Source organism: Ovis canadensis, chromosome 15 (genome assembly GCF_042477335.2).
Source record: "Ovis canadensis isolate MfBH-ARS-UI-01 breed Bighorn chromosome 15, ARS-UI_OviCan_v2, whole genome shotgun sequence".
In the NCBI taxonomy this organism is placed as follows: Eukaryota; Metazoa; Chordata; class Mammalia; order Artiodactyla; family Bovidae; genus Ovis; species Ovis canadensis.
In genome coordinates, this window is record NC_091259.1 from 48,482,165 (window position 1) to 48,500,759 (window position 18,595).

The 18,595-nt window shown below is 49.0% G+C and overlaps 1 protein-coding gene across 18 annotated transcripts in view; it reads right to left on the bottom strand.

Moving 5' to 3' along the window:
- The window catches only part of MICAL2 (microtubule associated monooxygenase, calponin and LIM domain containing 2), a 240,788-nt gene that overhangs the window by 197,772 nt on the left and 24,421 nt on the right, over positions 1-18,595 (bottom strand). For 17 of the 18 annotated variants that reach the window (XR_011249327.1, XR_011249329.1, XR_011249328.1 and 14 more), the window contains exon 2: positions 12,909-12,979. The gene's annotated coding sequence lies outside the window, so the exon portion shown is untranslated. The remainder of the gene's footprint in view (positions 1-12,908; positions 12,980-18,595) is intronic. The other variant, XM_069554358.1, reaches the window with a different exon arrangement.

Consider the following 18,595-nt stretch of genomic DNA (forward strand, 5'->3'; position numbering starts at 1 on the left):
TGAAGCACCTCTGCCCACACATATATACCCTATGGTGAAAATCCACATCCTTCCCTGTAATAAGACACGAGACTGGGATGGATAGGCTAGTTATGTCGTTGGTTTCAACAACCCTGAGCCCTCAGGTCCTGAGTGCCTAGAAGCCCATGTGGTGCAGTCAATAGAATGTGGACTTCTGAGTCCTCCAGCACTCCCTTGAGCAAGTCTCAAACATCTGTGAGAACCGGATGGAGGTGCCTCTCACAGGGTGGGCTTGGGTGTGCTTATCTAACGTCACTCCAGCCCACTGCCCAGGGATAACTCCCACCACCCCAAAGGAGCCCAAGCCAAACCACAGCAGAAACTGGGGCATGCTCACATAGACGGTAAGGGCGATCATCTCCCCTTAATCTACCTTAAGCTGAGATGGGACAGTTAAAGCATATTTTCCCCCAAGTCTTTGCCTAGCACACCATTAAAGTCACTTCCCAGGTGAGCCTCTGTCCAGCCTCTGGACAGCTGAGTTCAGACCTCGGGAACTGCAACCCTAGTAATTAGTCTGGAGGATAGAGAAGAATGCTGGGGAGGAGGCACAGAAGTCATGGAAAAGTGAACTTGGAAAGGATTTCTCAACAACACCTGCTTGCTCTACACACACCATACCCAGGAGCCCACGACGACCGCAGAGCAGTCCCGGCTCCAGAAGCTCAAAGCCCAGCCATGTCTCATGAAGTCTATTTTCCAAAGGTCCCTCATTTTGAAGAACTGTGCCAAGTGACTATATTTTTCAAACCAAATAGAGAAAAAAGAAGAATTCATCGCCTGACAAAAGTTTTTTTGCTCTTATTTTGAGGCGTGAATTATCAGTGTGAAGTCAGTCTCCAAAATGTGTACAAATTCAATGCTCTTATTGGAGAAAACAAAATGGTACCCTCCCCCGTTCCCTTCACAGCCTAGGTTCCTTCTGTAGTAGAGTCTAGCCTGGTAATATCCACTTCCTCACCTCATTCACCCTCTAATCTTCCAGAATCTCATTCCCACTCATACACAAAGCCCACTCCAGGCATCACGCCCAAGGTCAACATCAACTCTGTCACTAAATCCAGCTGTCACTTATCGGACCTTATCTTGCTCATGGTCTGTCCCATCTTCAGTCTATTGTAGACACATCTCTCTCTGAATGTTCCTGAAATCTCCCAGGGTTCTGATCTTCACCACCCCTCTCATTCTCAACACTCCCACAGACCCACCACACTTTACACCCTGATGACCCACTGTGAACCTCGAGCTGCTTTCCAGCGCTGTATTCAACTGCCAGTTACACACTCCCCCGGACTATCTTATAGAGACCTCACATGTAGTCAGTTTTCCTTCTGCCCTCACCTCCCTGCATCCTCATCCTCAGCGAACGGCATCTTCTGCACTCAAACTCTCACACCAAACCCCTGGCGTCACTTTCTCTGTCCCCTTTCCCTCATCTTGAGGAGCCAGCCAGTCACCTGAACTCTCAGAAACTCCTCAGAAGCACCTTTCCTGCTTGCTCCCTCCAATCCACCAGCCTCTCTCTTGAGTTGCTGCCAGAGAGATCGTTCCACCAGAAATGCACACTTGGTCAGGTCCTGTTCCTATTTCAAATCCTTCATCAGCTCCTTGACTGTCTTCAGGGTGAGAACCAAACCCCTTAGCAGAGCAAGACAAAAGCCCCCTTCCTGATTTGCCCCTTGCCTGCTCTCCAGCCTATCTCCTCACCATGTCCCCATCCCCTCTGAGTCCAGACTTCCTGAGCCATCTGCAGCTCCCTGACAAACTGAAATCTTTCAGGCCACCCTCCCTGCACCTTTGCTTATGCAGGTCGCTCCATCCAGAAAGTTTATCTAGACTCTGTTCACTTGGTAAAAACCCAGTCGGCTTTAGGAAACATTAAAGGCAGCAGAATGTTGGAGGGGTCCCAGGGTGGATTCTGGAGTCAAGCAGACTTATTACAAACCTGCCCCATCACTTACTAGGTGTGTGAGCCTGGATGAGTCACCTAACTTCTTTGAACCTCAGTTTCCTCATCCATAAAATGGAGATAATAACAGTCCTGATCCCACTGCATTACATGAGGAAATTCAGTGACGCCAGGCTAGGCAGTACCCTTGGCTGCACTGTTCTTTGAAGTCTTCCCTCGGCTTCCCCACACCTTGTTTTCCCACGCTGTACTCCATGGAGGTTCCAGGGATCATTGCAAACAGACTATTGCGTGAACTGCTTTCGGGTCTTCCTGCCTCAATGGACTGTGAACTGTCTGATGCCAGAGATTGCGCACCTAGGGCCAGGCACCCGTGCCTCTGGCAATAGTAGACTCTCAGTAACCACTGCTTGTTGGGAAAACCCAATCAAGAGCAGCCACAACATTTAGGTAACATGGTGACATGAACTGTGACCGCCCTTTCTCTCTAACCACAACCAGAATTATCATGGAAGCCTCCTAACTAGCCTCCACTCCCCATCTTCCCCCTCCCATCTGACCAGCACCACCCTGCTCTGTTCATAAAGCTCTCAGGGCTTCCTACACCCCATTGTGTAAGTCCCAACTCCCCTGACGGTCTCATCAGCCTACTCCATGTAGCCCCCATTTCCTCATTAGGCTCAGTTCCCAAAGGTATTGGGGCTCCGCTGTGGCTGCATCAGACAGACTGGGCTATTTGATGCTTCACGTCCAGTCTTCTTCCTCCCACCCCTGCTCAAATCTGAAGCAAAGTCAGGCCCCACAGTACTAATAGAATGTTATCATCACAGTCCATTCAGGGAATCAATTTTAAATAACGATTATAGGTAAGAGTTACACAGAGATGGGTGGCAAGATGTGTGGACACAGTGATGGGAGATGGAATGACCCATGTGTGGCCTGGAGAGAGGCCCACAATAGAAGTGGTACCAGAGCTGGATCTTGAGAGGTGAGCTGGAGCTTTCAGGAACAAAAGCTTCCCCATCCCGTACTGACTTTTCTCTCCCAAGTTGTTGTTCAGTCACCAAGTTGTGTCTGGCTCTTTGCGACTGCAGCACGCCAGACTTCCCTGTCCCTCACCATCTCCCAGAGTTTACCCAAGTTCATGACCATTGCATCAGTGATGTCATCCAATCATCTCATCCTCTTCTCCTTCTGCCTTCTATCTTTCCCAGCATCAGGGTCTTTTCCAATGAGTCAGCTCATCACATGGCCAAAGTACTGAAGCTTCAGCTTCAGTCGTTCCAAAGAGCATTAGGGGTTGATTACCTTTAAGACTGATTGGTTTGATCTCCTTGCTTTCCAAGGGACTCTCAAGAGTCTTCTCCAATACCACAGTTCGAAAGCATCAATTCTTTGACACTCTGCCTTCTTTATTGTCCAGATCTCACATCCATACATGACTACTAGAAAGACCACATAGCTGTGGACCTTTGTCAGCAAAGTGATGTCTTTGCTTTTTAACACACTGTCTAGGTTTGTCATAGCTTTCTTTCCCATGTTGCTAAGTCACTTCAGTCGTGTCCGACTCTGTGCAACCCCATAGATGGCAGCCCACCAGGCTCCCCCGTCCCTGGGATTCTCCAGGCAAGAACACTGGAGTGGGTTGCCATTTCCTTCTCCAATGCATGAAAGTGAAAAGGGAAAGTGAAGTTGCTCGGTTGTGTCCGACTCTTAGCGACCCCATGGACTGCAGCCTACCAGGCTCCTCCGCCCATGGGATTTTCCAGGCAAGAGTACTGGAGTGGGCTGCCATTGCCTTCTCTTTCCCATGCTTTCTTCTAGTTTCCAGACTCTTTGCCAGAGATCACCAAAACTAGTTGCATACCAGAAGATTTATCAGGAAGCATCCCAAAATACAGCTTCCTAGGCCCACTCCCATACAGTCTGAGGTCCAAGGGGAAACCTGCTAGGCACTCTGGACATCAGGGGAACAAGTTCTGTCTCCCTAGCTTCTGGGCAACTACTATTCAGTAATTTCTAGAGAAAGACAGTTACAACCTTGAACCCAACAGCTTTGTGCATTAATCTTGTCTAGACAATTAATGTATAAACTTAACTTTGTAGTTTTTACATTATATAGGAAAAAGCCAACATCTTTTGTTTCTTTTCTATTTCCCAGAGTATTCAGCTCAGTTCTAAGTATGCCACTGACATTCAATCAATATTTAAGCAAATAATTCAACTTTTTGTATTATGTCTCTTTGGACTAATTCATCCATTAACAAATTGTCCACTGATTTTTAACTTTTTAACTTTGGTGCCAGTGTGATGTCTGCTCCTAGTAGGTAATTAGTACATTCTGTTGAATGAATATTTACTAGTAAAAATTTATTTGGGGAGGAATGGAACAGCTCACACTGTACCCACCATCTTTAGAGTTCACTCAAAGGGCTTCCAACATTTCCATTTGAGTTATAGACCTTAAATTTCAGGATTAATTTCCTGATCTGCCATTACACATGCTTTGTTGTTTATATTGTCATTAATGTTATTAGCAATATAAATAATACCTCCTTAGATCTTGACGGCCGGGCGGCCTCCAAGCAGGTGTGCCTGGGGCAGGGGAGGGGGGTGCTTGCCTGTTTCTTCCACTGAGGCGTCTGCCTAGCTGGCAGTTCAGCTGGCCACGCCCATCACCTCAGTCTCCACACGGGGTCTATGAACTACAGTCAGCCTTTATGAGCAGGTGTGTGCACCTGCCAGGGCAGGTGAGCCCTGCCTGAGTCAGAAAGGCCTAATGGGTTGTTCAAAACCTACCAACCTGTCAACATGCTTGGGAAGCTGGGATCTGAGATGTAAAGGTAAAAAGCCCTGTGCTGTAGAGAAGCAGGCTGACAAAACACAGATGCCCAATGGGAGGCTCCTGGAAGACATATCCAAGCATGTGATGCCCAGCCAAGGGAGCAGTTGCCGGGGGGAGGGGAGTGGGCTGGGGAAGCCAGCAGGATGGGCTCTACGCTGCTTTTGCTGAGGCCCACATTCCCATGCCTTGCTGCTGTTACTGCTCTTTGTTGGTGTGTTGTGCTTATCTGAATCCCTGAAAATAGGACTCACAGTCTTGAGTGGGGGAATTTCTGGATGTGGATCAAAGTTCTTCTGACCCTCCCTCCAGACCCAACCCGGGAGATAGGAGATCTGTAAATCCCTTTGTACCCAGGACCAGAGGGATCTTTCCCGGAGTGTGTGCTGGGCTGTGGAGAGCACTCACTCAGGCAACTCAGCCTGAGAGCTGCTCACTTCTTTTGGCTTCTGCTGGAAAACTGCAGGCAACTCAGCCTGAGAGCCGTTCACTTCTTTTGGCTTCTGCTGGGAAACTGGAGGATTTTCTTGCTGGTAGGGTATTTGTCCCCATATCCATCCCACAGACACTGGCTACCCTGTGCCAGGCAATGTGTTAAATGAACACAGCTTAACAGTCTTCAGATGCAGCCTCTGGGAAGTGAGCAGGTCAGAGAATGACAGGTCGAGATAGCCCCGAGCAGTGCTGCCTCCCCTTCTCCAGACCTGCCCAAGGGGCTCTGTGCCCTCATCCAATGTGCCCTTACCAGGGGGTGGTTCAGACCTCCGAGCAGAAGAGAGGGAGTAAGTTTGGGCCACGTTCTTATTGTGCAGAGGAACTGAAGTTGCTTATGAACTATTTTTACAGAAGCTCTTTAAAACCATTCAGGGTTTCAGACAGCAAATGCAGAAAGGCCTCTCTGATAAGACAGGGTGGAACCAGTCCCTAAAATACACTCAACTGCTGACCCCACTTCTGAGGAGACGATTAGCTTGATAAGCTGTGCTGCACTGTCGGTAGCTGCCAAGAGGCTGACGTGGAGGCGACATGGGCCTGTGTGAGGGGCCGCGGAGCTCTGAGGGAGGGACAGCCGGTTCTCCAGGTGACACTCAGAGGCCACATTTCTGTGCGCTCAGAGATGCTGGGATAAGCACTCCAGGACCAGTGACTGCCAGCTTGGTCATTCTCCACTCAGTGAGTGAAAACACCCCTCTCTGACTCACTCCACCAGAGAGCTGCCCCAGAAAGGACAGCAGAAGATGTGACCGAGCTGGTGAATTTTCTGTCAACGTACAGGAGACAGTCTCCCACCATTTTGATGTAATAAACTTGGGTTGGCTGAATGAAGATGCTGGACTCTTCTCCTGGTGTTTGGGCTTATGTTCAGAAAAACACATTCACTAAAGCAGCCATCGTCCCAGAAAGGATTTTTCTTTTCTTATAAAGAAATGAAACACAGGAGGTCACAAAAGATGGGCTATGATCTGAGACCTGGAAGCTGTGGACCCCAGACTGCTGTCTGGGTTTTTGCTTTCCTCCCCTCCCAGAAGGGTACATCAGGCTCAAAGATCTGCTTCCGGAATGGATTTGCTAAGGGCAGACATCAGCAAGGACCTCATCAGAGAGGAGACAGATAAGAGTTCCTGGAAGGCTCTCTCTCTCTTCCCCACGACCCTTCCCACTCGAAAGGGTTGGAATTTTTAAAAGCATCTGGCTCACCCTCATGGCAAATGATCCATTTCCTAGATACTCTTGCCCTGTAAATATTGTCCTTAAAAACAGCTATATATTTTTGTTGATCTTTAAGTAGCCTTCTCACCCCACACCCCCAGCTCCTACAGAATGATTGTGTGGCTGGGTTTGGAATGCAGAACAGTCCCTGGAGAGAAGTCTGCACATGAATTCATAAGGGTGTCTGCTATCAGCTTATTTGGCAAGAGGAATCCGAGACATTTTAAATATGAACCGTCAGCATGGCCCAGCCGGCTCCGATGCCTTAGCACCATCAATAAACACCTCCACTGGTGCGTGAGACACAAAATGTGGAAAATGGGCATAAACTGTCTGAACACGAGCCCCATGCACATTTCTGCGGGGAAGAGTACTTCAGCTACCTGGATAATTCATATCTGGAGAATCTTTGCTGGTTCTGACTGATGTTTCTTTCAACAGCTCTCACACAATTAGCCCTTAATGGTCTAGTTCTAAACCCCTCCTTCCCCAGCTTTCTCCCAACTGGAAGTTCCACTCCTTCTACGTCAGTTGAGAAGAAAACATGCCATGACTACTCCTCACTTCCAGGTACCGAATCAAGCCTTCATACCACCACACGGTTCGCTTGGCAAGCTCTCTGCCGGGAGACCTCCTGCTCATCCTCAATACCCGAGTCCCAGAGCACATGCCGGGTGCCACGCTCCCTGTGTGTCGCTCTCTGCTCGGTTTTTTCAGGGCACTTGGTGCGCGACTCGTTATGACAGAGCTTAGAGTGATGGCTGTGACCTGTCTCCAGGTCAGGCCACGAGTTTCTGGGAATAAAGGGACCAGGTCTTACTCATATTTGCATCCTCACAGCCAAGACCAGAGCCTGATACTCAGCATTCAGAAGTCCCACCATGAATGCTTGATGCCTCCACCAATGCCCGGTCCACTTGGCCCAGCTCTCTTTTCTCCATGCAAAGAGAGGCCGTGTGAAATGTGGAGCGAAAAAAGGCTTTAAGATCAGACCCCCTGCCCCTGAACCCTGGCCCCTATGGGACGTGGGCAAGTTACTTAGCCTGTTATCTGCCTGATTTCTCTTCAATACAACAAACAGCCATGCTCACTTCTCCCCGAGAACCACGGTGAGGAAAAACAAGGTAAAGTCTGTAAACCCAGTGCCTGCTCACTGGAAAGAGTTCATGATACATTTCCTTGAGCTCAGCAGGAAGTGCTGAGACAAATGAAGCGCTCTAGAAAAAACTGAATGACTTCCGTTCTGGTTCACATGCCAGCAACACAGCGACCGGGCAGACAGCCTTTAACCCAAAGTGCACTCTGTCAAGAGCCGGGGACAGCACAGGCTGCACTTGATCCATGCCTTCAGCTTTAGAGTCTCAGAATGAGGCGTGCTTAGCAACAAAGCTGATTTTTATTTGAATGGTAAACCAATGCAGATCCACTATTGTTAAGGCTGGGCCATCAGGTCCTTCGTTTCCTGTCTTGCATCATCTTTCACCCCAAGACCCACATAAAACCGAATACTGATGACCCAACAGTGTTAAGTCCCTAAGTACAAAGTCAAACAGCCCACACATGAGGGAAGTCTCAGCTGTGCTGTGATGTCACACCCAGGTTTTACTAGGCCTCAATAAACAAGGAGGTGGGAGCAGTGGGGCCTTAGACAATCAAGCTCAGGGTCAAGAGGGGAGTGGGAAGGGTGGTGGCTAAATCCACAGAGAGGAGGCAACATGGTGCTGGGGAAAGAGCCACTTTGTATCAGGTTTATGATTCCAAGACTAGGAATCAGGAGACTTGGCTTGCATCTCGGATCCATCTTTAGCTTGCTTTCTGGGTCTGGTTAAGTCATGTCTCTCTGCTTCAGTTTCTTCACCCAGAAAATCAGAGAAATAGATCAGATGACCTGTAGGTTCTTTCCAGCTTTCATGCCCGAAGATCATCAACCTTAGAGGCAGATCCATCCTCCCAACACTGGCCTTTTTTGTGTGTTAGTTGTTTGTCTGAGACATCTCTTAGCTCCCCCTGAGCAGCCGTCCACCAACATCATCACCTTTACTACTCCAGAGTGTCTGGTCCCCTCTGACCAGAGACCCCGGCCGGGGAAGATGATGATAAGCTTGGAGCCATGTTTTTACGAACACATCTACTACCCTTTGGTCAAACAACTGGACAGATGCCTTGGGGCACCAAGATCTCTTGTAACCCAAAAAGCTCTAATCACCTGACCTGACTTGCTCCACTGAAGGTTAATCCCACTCATCTCCTATACCAACCTGTATGCCCTAGGTCCCAACACGCTTTTGAGAGATTAGACATTTCTTCCAGGTTGCTTGGCTGGAGTTTAGGGCAATAACAGGCAGTTCTTATCTGCGCTCAGGCGTATCTCAGGGTGGAGCAAGGGAGAGGTGGCAATGCTTCAAAGTCCAGAAAAAAAAAAAAATGCCTACAGAAACAAGCAGAGGAGGTGGCAACCTGTAGGAGAAGTCGGTGCTGATCATGAAGACAAGCAGAGTGGCCATTGGGGACACAGGAGTCTAGAAGGCTCCTGTAAGATGCCACAACCCTCTGCGCCTCCCTCACTTCCTTAATAAGAAATCTGAGGGCAGGTGAAGTTCTGTAGCTGGCCCATGGCCACGTGGCTAAGCCGTGAACAACCAGCACCAGGTCGTGGGTCTCTGGGCCTCAGCCCACTCTTTTTTTCCACTCGACTCTGTTGACCTCGAGATCTAATTAGGTTGCTCTAATGAGGCCAGCTGGATCCTCTGCAGACGCCAAGCAACATGACCCAAGTGTCACTCAGGGCAAGAGCAGGCCCAGCAGATATTTTGATAACTGCCCCCATCCCCACCCCATGCGTTCCTTCTCATCCCTGATACGGGCTGCTGTTCTTTCTCCAGCCCTCACCAGAAAATTCTGGGGAGTCCAGAGGGAAAGTGAGAAAGGAGAGGTGGGCCTAAATACTTCAGATAACCCACAGAGATCTCTCTCTTTCCATCTAGGGGAGGTTGATGGGGAAGAAGGGCAGGAGGAAATCAAATCAAACCACTGGAAGTCTGACCTGATTAGGCCAAGAGTATTCCCCATAAGCAATTAGATGGGTCATCTGAGGGCTGATGACGACAAACAATAGGATCTGCCTCTGGTGGTCAGATCAGTGCTGGTCAGATCATCTTGGCATCAGGAGGAGGAAGCTCCAAGCGAAAGACTCAAGGAATTAATTATTCAATGTGTGTGACCCAGTTCCCGGAGGTGAGGCTGGGTGAGGAGAGAACTCACTGGTTTCTTATCATGGTAAGAAATTCAAATACTTCACAGGGTAGTGTTTCCTTTGCTGCCAAAGAGGATCCATTTACGGTTAAGAGTGACCTGCCCCCTAAAAAAGGAAATAACCAAAGTTCACTCATTCAACAAATATTTACCGAGTTCCTCTTATGTCCTTGGTCCTTCAGAAATTTGCATATGGTTGAAGCTTAGTAGAGTAGAAAGATGAGGGAATTTATAAACAGGAGGCCTGGGCTATGGCCCAGTTCAGCCCATAGGCAGCTACATTAATGCAGGGCACGTCACAGCTTGTCTAAGTCAAATTCCTCATCTGCAAAGTGGGAGTAAATCCACCTGCCTTTTTATAAAGATGAAATGGTCCTGATGAAATGGAGTATAATGTAAACCTAGGGTGTAAACAATGATGATGTAACACTGCACCCTTTCCCTGTGGAAGTTTATAACCGAGTCATGTTTTGGAAAATAACCCAAGGTACCTATTTGGCAAACACCATATTCTCTGTAATTTGGGCAAAGTGTATGTTTCAACCTGCCAGTGGAGATGGAGCCTGCAGTCAATCCCAGGCTCCCAGTCTGCATGCCCAGGAAGTTGCAAGAAGGGGCAGGGTAAAACTGGAAAGAGCAGGACCTACCTAGCCCTGTATCATGCCTGAAACAAATGAATGTTTCAGGAGAGCCCTAAAACTGAGATGGGGGTGAAGACCAACTGGAAGTGTGGTTAGTCAGAAACAAACCAAAAATTCATTTGAGCACAGTAGGAGTAAGCCAGCCAGATATTCACACGCTTCCCTCCCATATACATCTCAATGATGGAATTCTCTGTCCACTGTTCATTTGACCCTCCTCTGTGTGCCCCCTCTACATTCTGTGTTTCTCCAGCAAACAGGAGGGATTCTCAAGTCACAGCAGGCTGGCTAATGAGGACCTCTCTGCCCAGACACTAAGAACCAGAACAACTTAATGCAGCTTTCCCCTTGGTCCTCGCCTCATGCTGCTGCTTAGGATGTCAATGTGGACTCCCCTGCAATAGCCCTAACCCTAACCTAACCATCCCCATCCACCCCCATGGTCCTCAGTGCCCACTAGGCCATGCCTGCCAGCAGCCCTTCCACGAGGCCTCCACCCTGCTCCAGTCTCACCCATCCCCCATCCTCTCTCCACCGGGTTCTTCAGTCCCCTGTCTCTGCCCCTGGTCTCGCAACCCCAGTGAAAGTCCTGGAGGCAGGGCCAGTTTTACTTATGTCTACCTTCCCTCTCAGAGGGTAAAGCGTCTGCCTGCAATGCAGGAAACCCAGGTTCGATTCCTGGGTCACAAAGATCTTCTGGAGAAGAAAATAGCAACCCACTCCAGTACCCTTGCCTGGAAAATCCCATGGACAGAGAAGCCTGGTAGGCTACAGTTCATGGGGTCGCAAAGAGTCGGACTGAGCAACTGAGCGACTTCACCATCACCACCACCTTCCCTCTAACTCTGGGTATCCTGTAAGTTCTTTACCCTCCTGGATGAGATGGTTAGATGGCATCACTGACTCAATGGACATGAGTTTGGGTAAACTCCAGGAGTTGGTGATGGACAGGGAGGCCTGGTGTGCTGCAGTTCATGGGGTTGCAAAGAGTTGGACATGACTGAGTGACTGAACTGAACTGAAATATAGATTGATGGTCCCCAAACATTCTCCGATGGCTATACACAGAAGGGAGGCAGAGAAGGAAGGAGGGGGCGTGGAGAGAAAGCTAGACCGGAAATCTAGGGCCTGCCTCCCAATTCTCCATTGGACAGTAGTTGGTTATGTAATCTTGAGAAAATATCCTCAGACCAGGCCTCAGTTTCCCTATCGGGTAATGAGGGGTTTGCTCTAAATAACCTCTTGGGTTCTCTAACTTTGCTTGCAGAAACCAGACTAGCCCAGTTCACAGGCGATGTGGGTCCTGGACCTTAACAGCCTATAGTCTGACGGCTCAGTCCTCAATCTCCACGTCTGTAAAATAAACCCCTCCCAGGTTACAAGGCCCCCACGAGACAGAAGATAGGGCTTCGTGAGCCAATCAAGCCCTGAAGAAATCTCAGGACCTGAACTTGAGTCAACAGTATCACCCCCTTGTCACGTGCCCAGCCCTGGTGCTGCCCAGCTCAGACGGGAATGTTGGGGGACAGGTCCTTGCTGTTAAGGCTCCTACAGCGCATGGGGAAGATGGGCAGCTGGACAAAACTCAGCTCAGCTGGTGACACGCCTGAGGTCTGAACAAAGTACTGCAGGAGTGGCGAGGAGGAGGAGGCCCCAGCTATGCTTGGGAGAGTGAGGGCTGCTTCTCAGAGCGAAGGTGTGTCCCTGATGTGGAGACCTGTTCCAGGAATGGTGGGACAGGAGCCAGGGCAGAGACGAGAGGCAGATAATGAGTGTGGAGAATGACCAGAGGTGGCCTCGAAGGCCATTGAGAGAGGGATGGGCAGACACATCCCCGAAGAAGGTCACAGGCAGCCTTGAAGAGAACAGATCAGGGGAACAGAGAGTGGAGCCAGGAGAACAGTGTGGAGGCTCTTATGCAGTTCATGCGCGTAACAGCACCAAACAAGTCATCACTGATGTTCACCTACAGAGAGCCTTCCGGACACTAAGCTTCCATGCACCTGCTGAATCTACAGAAAGCTGTGAACAGATTTGCTCTCCTTAGAATGGAACCCAAGCAGAGGAAGATGCTATGATCACATTTCCAACTCTTGGACAAATGGTCTACCCTGCTCTGAAGTCACTCCCTGCAGAAGCTGCCCGGCCAGATTCTTTTCTTGGCGCAGACCTGGCCCAGCAGGAGGTAGAAACAGCATCAGAGCTGGGAGTGGAGTCAGGATAGCTGAGCTGCTGCTATTACTTAGGGAAAGAGGGACAGAGATTCCATCTACCCGAAGTCCACTGAGTCACACAGGTTTTCCATGTCCCCAAACACAACTCAGTCTCAATACCTGCCACTGTCCCTTCTCTGACAGCATAAGAAGGCTGTGCAGCCTTGGACATGGTAGGCAAAGACAGGCATTATTTGTCTCTTCAGAGAAGGTCACATTCACTTGGGCTTGAAAGAAGAGTGCAAGCATCCCTGTCCTTTGCAAAGCCAGACCCCCAAGAGCGACTCAAAGGCAGAAAAGGACTGACTGCTGTGACTTACTCGATTCTTAGGCATCATGATGACTGAAGTCAGCTCCTCCCAGGACGAGCCATGCACAGGTTGCCATCTTCCTTTAAAAACAAAGTGCAACAATGAATGTCAAGTAGATTATCCTACATTACAGCTTCCAAACTTCTTCCTACCAAAAGGTCCTACATGCTGTATATTTTGTCCTGTAGTAACACTTTACCGAAGAGCTGGGACAGAGAACGTCCCAAATGGACAGTAAATGTCTCTTTGCACTCCAAGTTTTTCATGTGAAGAAAGGAATTATGTCACTTTTGTGATCATCTTTCGTCTGTCACTCTCTGGGCAGCCTAAAGCTTATCACACCTCTACACAAAGGCTTACAGAGAAAATAAGATGGATCTAGAAAAGCATGCCTTTTTTTTTCTTTTAAAATTTGGCTGGGCTGGTCCTTGGTTGCAGTGCACAAGCTCTCTAGCTGTGGTACTTGGGTTTCGTTGCCCCACAGCATGCAGGATCTTAGCTCCTCGACTAGGAATCGAATCCACATCTCCCGCATTAGAAGTCAGATTCTTAACCACTGGACCACTAGGAAACTCCCAAGAATGCTTTCTTAGTTGCTTCAGTAGAAATAGAAAATGCCAGAATTTCTAAGATTAAGACATGAAGAAAGGAATCGAAATGGTGTAAAAACTTGGTAACAAGTCAACAATGTAAAATTTGCCATATTTCCCAAGGTAGAAGGGTCCAAAATGCTGAATAAACTAAGAAGTCATAAAAGTGGACCATAAGATCATGGCTGAGTTTCCTAAACACTATGATTTTGGCTTCCAAGTGATTTGGTTACATCCCCTTTCTTCTGCAGAAAATGCTTCTACACCTGCTTGGAAATGAAGCCTAGAGTTACAAAAATTCTAAAGATTTACAATTCCAAGTTTCTAAGAGGTTACCTCAAAAGGGCAAAAAAAATGTAAAAGTTGAGACCAACAAGAGGCCATCCCCACACTCCATGGACATAGGCAATTTTGCTCAGCAAGGTGGTAGGCCTAATGCCCACAGAAACACATATGTATTCTCTCTAGTACAGGCTGCATTTAGAGCCTGGGATTTGGGACTCACTGTTCAAAATCCTCAGACTATCAATGAGAGAAAAGCTACCATTTACCGAGCGCTGGCCATGTGTGGAAGGAGGACTGTTAGAGACCAGACATGCTTTATCTCAGTGGCTCCTCACAGTCCGTAGAGGCTTGGAAAGCAGAAGGCCCTTGTCAAGCCCAGGCCTGGCTGACCAGGTACTCAGTCTCTCTCCTACCACGCTGAGGTGAGAGATGTCCCAGCACAGCTGTGATGGGCCCGCTCACCCAATGGCAGCCACCTGGCAGAAGTTGCAGTCATCCTTGTCTTCATCTACATTATCAAGCCACACCTCTCCAGCCCCTGGCAGCTGACAAACAGGCTGGCCTGCCTTGGCCACATTCTATCAGCCTGAGCTATAGGCTCTGTGCTGCCACCTCTAGCCAGAAGTCAGGGGGAGGAGGCCTCCACTCCTCTATTCCCCTGCAGTTTCTGGGTACAGTGGGTGGAGGAGCAGGACACCCTGGTGCAGAATTCCACTGTTCTCAAAATCAGGTGTGAGAACCAGGGAACTCCCCCGATGCCAGGAATGGAAGCCCCTCCCCTGTGGGATGTTGCTGAGACCAACAGTAGGAAACAGGGCCTCTTTGAGGTTTTACTTGGACTGTCTATATGGTTGGATGGAGGTGGGCATTTGGGGACCAGTCTACAAGGGCTAACCACCAGTCAGGCCTGGGCACACGGGCCTGTGCACACACTTTGATCCAGTCACTCCAAGGGCCACCTCGTACCCTCCATATGACCAACAGTCAAACACACTCCGTTTAGCATCACTAAATCAGAAGGCCATTTTTTTTCCCCTTGAGGGGCCTCAGTTTTCTCATCAGCCAAAGGAAGAACTTGACGTAATTGGTGATTTCCTCATCAAGGATCCCTTATAACCTGCCCTCATCCAGAGGCCCTGATTGTTAGAGAGACCTACGAAACTAGCTGATTGTTAAGAGGAGGGAGCAGGATTAACCTACAGGAAGGCATTACAACAGATGGTTAGCATGTGCTATTTCAGATAATCCTCCCAGCAACCCAGTGAGGCAGGTAATACAGACACATCACAGACGGCAGAACTGAGGGATGGCCCAGTCTCAATCTGCACCAACCATCGCGGCTTGGGACTCATGGTGGAGCTAACTGGAGCTCAGGCCCACACTTGCTCCCTGACACGTTTCCCTTCGCATTAATCAGAGTGAGGAAACAATCTCCACTCTCATATTTGCCATCATGCCAATCCCAAACAAAGAAGTATGAAGTCTCCAGGCCCCCAGGAGGGCCTGACTTAGGTGGTGCAGGAAAGGCTTCCAGCAAGCTTGAGTAGCCTCATGGATCCCGAAAGATGTGAGAGGGACTCAGGGGAGTCCTACTTCCATAGAGTCAGAGTCCCACTGAGGAACCTCAAGAACTTGGGAACAGGGCCTGGCACCCCCTAGGCAATTCATGAAATTTGCTGAATGGAGGAATGAAGACATCCAGAGTTTAGATGCACTGAGGGCTTGTTCAAGAACCCTTCGGTGTGAGTGAGTGTGAGACACACCAAAATAAGCTCAGAACCACAAAGCCAGCCCCTCTGTAGTGTGTGCCAAGCAGAGGTCTCCGCACCCCAACTTCGGGGGCCAAAGGACAAAGGCCCAGATGCGGAGTCAGAACTGCTCTTCACCCCAAGTACCGGGGGGGCACCCAACACAGCAAGAAGAGTGTCTAAACACAAAGGCTGCCCAGCAAAGTGGGCACAGCTCAGGCCCTGGCACCAGGTAAACCTGAATTCCTATCCCGCCTCTGTCACTTTGGTCAGGTGGCCTAGGCGAGTCACATAATCTATGAGATTGTTTCTTATCTGCAAGTGGGGATAATGTTAGCACCTACTCCACAAGGCTGTTCAGAAGATGAAATGAGATTATGCCATAAAGGACACAGTCCGGTGTTTCGTTCAAAGTTTGCAACTGAACAATAAATGCTTGGAGATGGCATCTGCATCTTGTATTGTCTGCATCAGAGGTGGCAGTTAGGAGGACCTCTGGAGTTCTCTGCTTGTGTTCAATCCAGGCTCTCCTACTAGCTAGCTATGTGACCTTAGCAAATTGCTTTAACTCTCTGTGCCTCAGGTCCCTGGTGTATAAAATAGGGTTGATTGTAAAGATTAAGCGAGTTCTATAAAATCCCATGGATGGAGGAGCCTGGTAGGCTGCAGTCCATGGGGTCGCTGAGGGTCAGACACGACTGAGCGACTTTACTTTCACTTTCCACTTTCATGCATTAGAGAAGGAAATGGCAACCCACTCCAGTGTTCTTGCCTGGAGAATCCCAGGGACAGGGGAGCCTGGTGGGCTGCCATCTATGGGGTCACACAGAGTCGGACATGACTGAAGCAACTTAGCAGCAGCAGCATACGTAAAAAGCTTAGAATAACTTTTGGTTCAAAGTAAGCACTCGATAAAAGTTCCTCTTATACTTAATTATTAGTATTTCTAGCATCCTTCTTGCTTTGCTCCAATAATAGATTCTACCCCATCCCTCACTCAGCAACCTAAAAGGAAAGCATGGGACTCAGGATAGGTTCATCAGAATATCTTTCTTTATACATTCTTAGGTATAAAGTGTGTGCAGGCACTCCACACTGGGTCAATCCAATCTAAAAGTCCTGGGGAAAGCCTGACCCTCTTGGATCACATGCAGGGCTGTGTGGGGTCAGCTGGAAGCTGCCTGCCGACACAGACTAAGTAGGGGATGCCTGGACATGTTTTCTCTCTGGGGTTGGATTCTGCAGTGCCTCCTTTGAGCTTCTGTACCTCTGTTGGAACCTTCCAGTGAATTCCATTTTGCTTAAGCTCATTCAAGTTGGGTTCCTATCACCTGAAACCCAAAGAATCCCCACTAATAGCAGCAGTCAACAATTGGCTGCTTTATCATCACTAAATCCTACTCACACTCTCACTGAGACCCAGGCAGCCAGGAAAAAGCAAACATGGGCAGCAAGGCATCTCCACAAACTGAGGTGACAGGAGCTGCCCACAGCCCTTGGACCCACACCCTTCCTGGGAGAGGAAGATGCTGGAACCAAAAAGAGGAATAGCCCAGCCCTGCGGCCCGGGCTGGGAACCCAGCCTCAGATGTGGGTCCCACTTGCCGTGAGCAATAGGAAAAGGAAAGAAGAGAAAGGAGACAGCTTGTTTCTACTGGCTTCACAGTGATACAGGAAAACATCTGGGCAGCTACTTGAAACAATCCCTTTAGAGGGCAAGTGAGGGACGAAAAATTAGCTTGTCTGAGCCCTTAAATGACTTTTGCGGATATGATTGCATCTAAACTTCACACAGTCCTAGGATCGGGATGCTCATCCAATCCATTTTCCAGGTGAGGAAGCTGAGGCTTAGAGAGATCAGTAACTAACTGGCTGATGTCACACTGCTAGCGCCTGCTGCGTGGGGTACCCCTCATGCTGCCTCCTTAGCACTCTCTGATCCCTACGCCTGAGGCCTCCTCTTCCTCCAGGCTCATCTGCTGCCTTTCACACCTGTGTTCAGACCCAGCGAAGGGATACAGGATACACTGCAACCCCCTCATCTACAACCAGCCTCCACCCCACCCAGAGACAGACCTCCAGGTACTGATAAGACAGGCAGCATATTGGCTCTTTCCTTCTTTGAGCATCAGTTATTTCAGTCTCCAAGAGCTCCAGAGTGATGGTAACAAGACGGCATGTATCCGTGGGCTTTAAACAGGATATGCAGGTCAGAATCCCACGGAGATTTTTTTTTAGTGGTGGTGGGGGGTGCTTCTTTCTGTCACTTTTCTCAAGAGATTCTGAGTCCACAGGTACAGCTACAGTGCCTGACACATAGCATGGGCTGAACACTATTAGTAAAGACTTTGTCTCATGTTCTTGCCACCTCCTGGGCCAGCACCCAAAGGGAATCTATTTCTGTACTTCCAGGCCTTCTAACAGCACCCTCTTAGCTCCCTCCAAGGAAAGATGCTCCACCTCCACATGTTGTTTTAAAGCATTTTAGAGAAACCAAAGAAAAACCAAACCCCGGCCTGGTAGCAAAAACAAAGAATCAAAATGCACGGGTCACCTCCATCACCTCCTGCAGCGTTAGCCGTGGAGTGGAACACATAAACCAGCACGCACAGCAATCTTCTTCCACAGGTCCCTGGGAGCTCAATGCCAAGGTCTACACAGACGTAAACTAAATAACCAGTTGGCATGAGGACTATGCAGACACAAACATCAGCTGGTACCGAAGGAGAAGGAAGTGGCAGCTTCCAAAGTTTGCTGGAGAAAAACTGAAAACCATGATCTAAGATGATGTGAAAACCATCCTGACTACAATAATGTCAAGAAGAGCAGCAGCCTTGTCAGGGCCCCAGTTGCACCCACGGGTATTGCGTAGTTCAGTAAGCCATTCCTGAGGGCCCTCACCCACTGACCCTCACAGGACACACACTTCAAAATGCCACAGGCCACCCAGAGCTTGCTTGCCAGCTCCCGGCTTTTCTGTTTGCTTTCCAGCAGCTGGGTTTAGGCAGTGGCTGCCCAGTCATGGGGGATTATCCAGGCATGTATTTCCCTTACTTTTCTTGTTCTTTTCAAA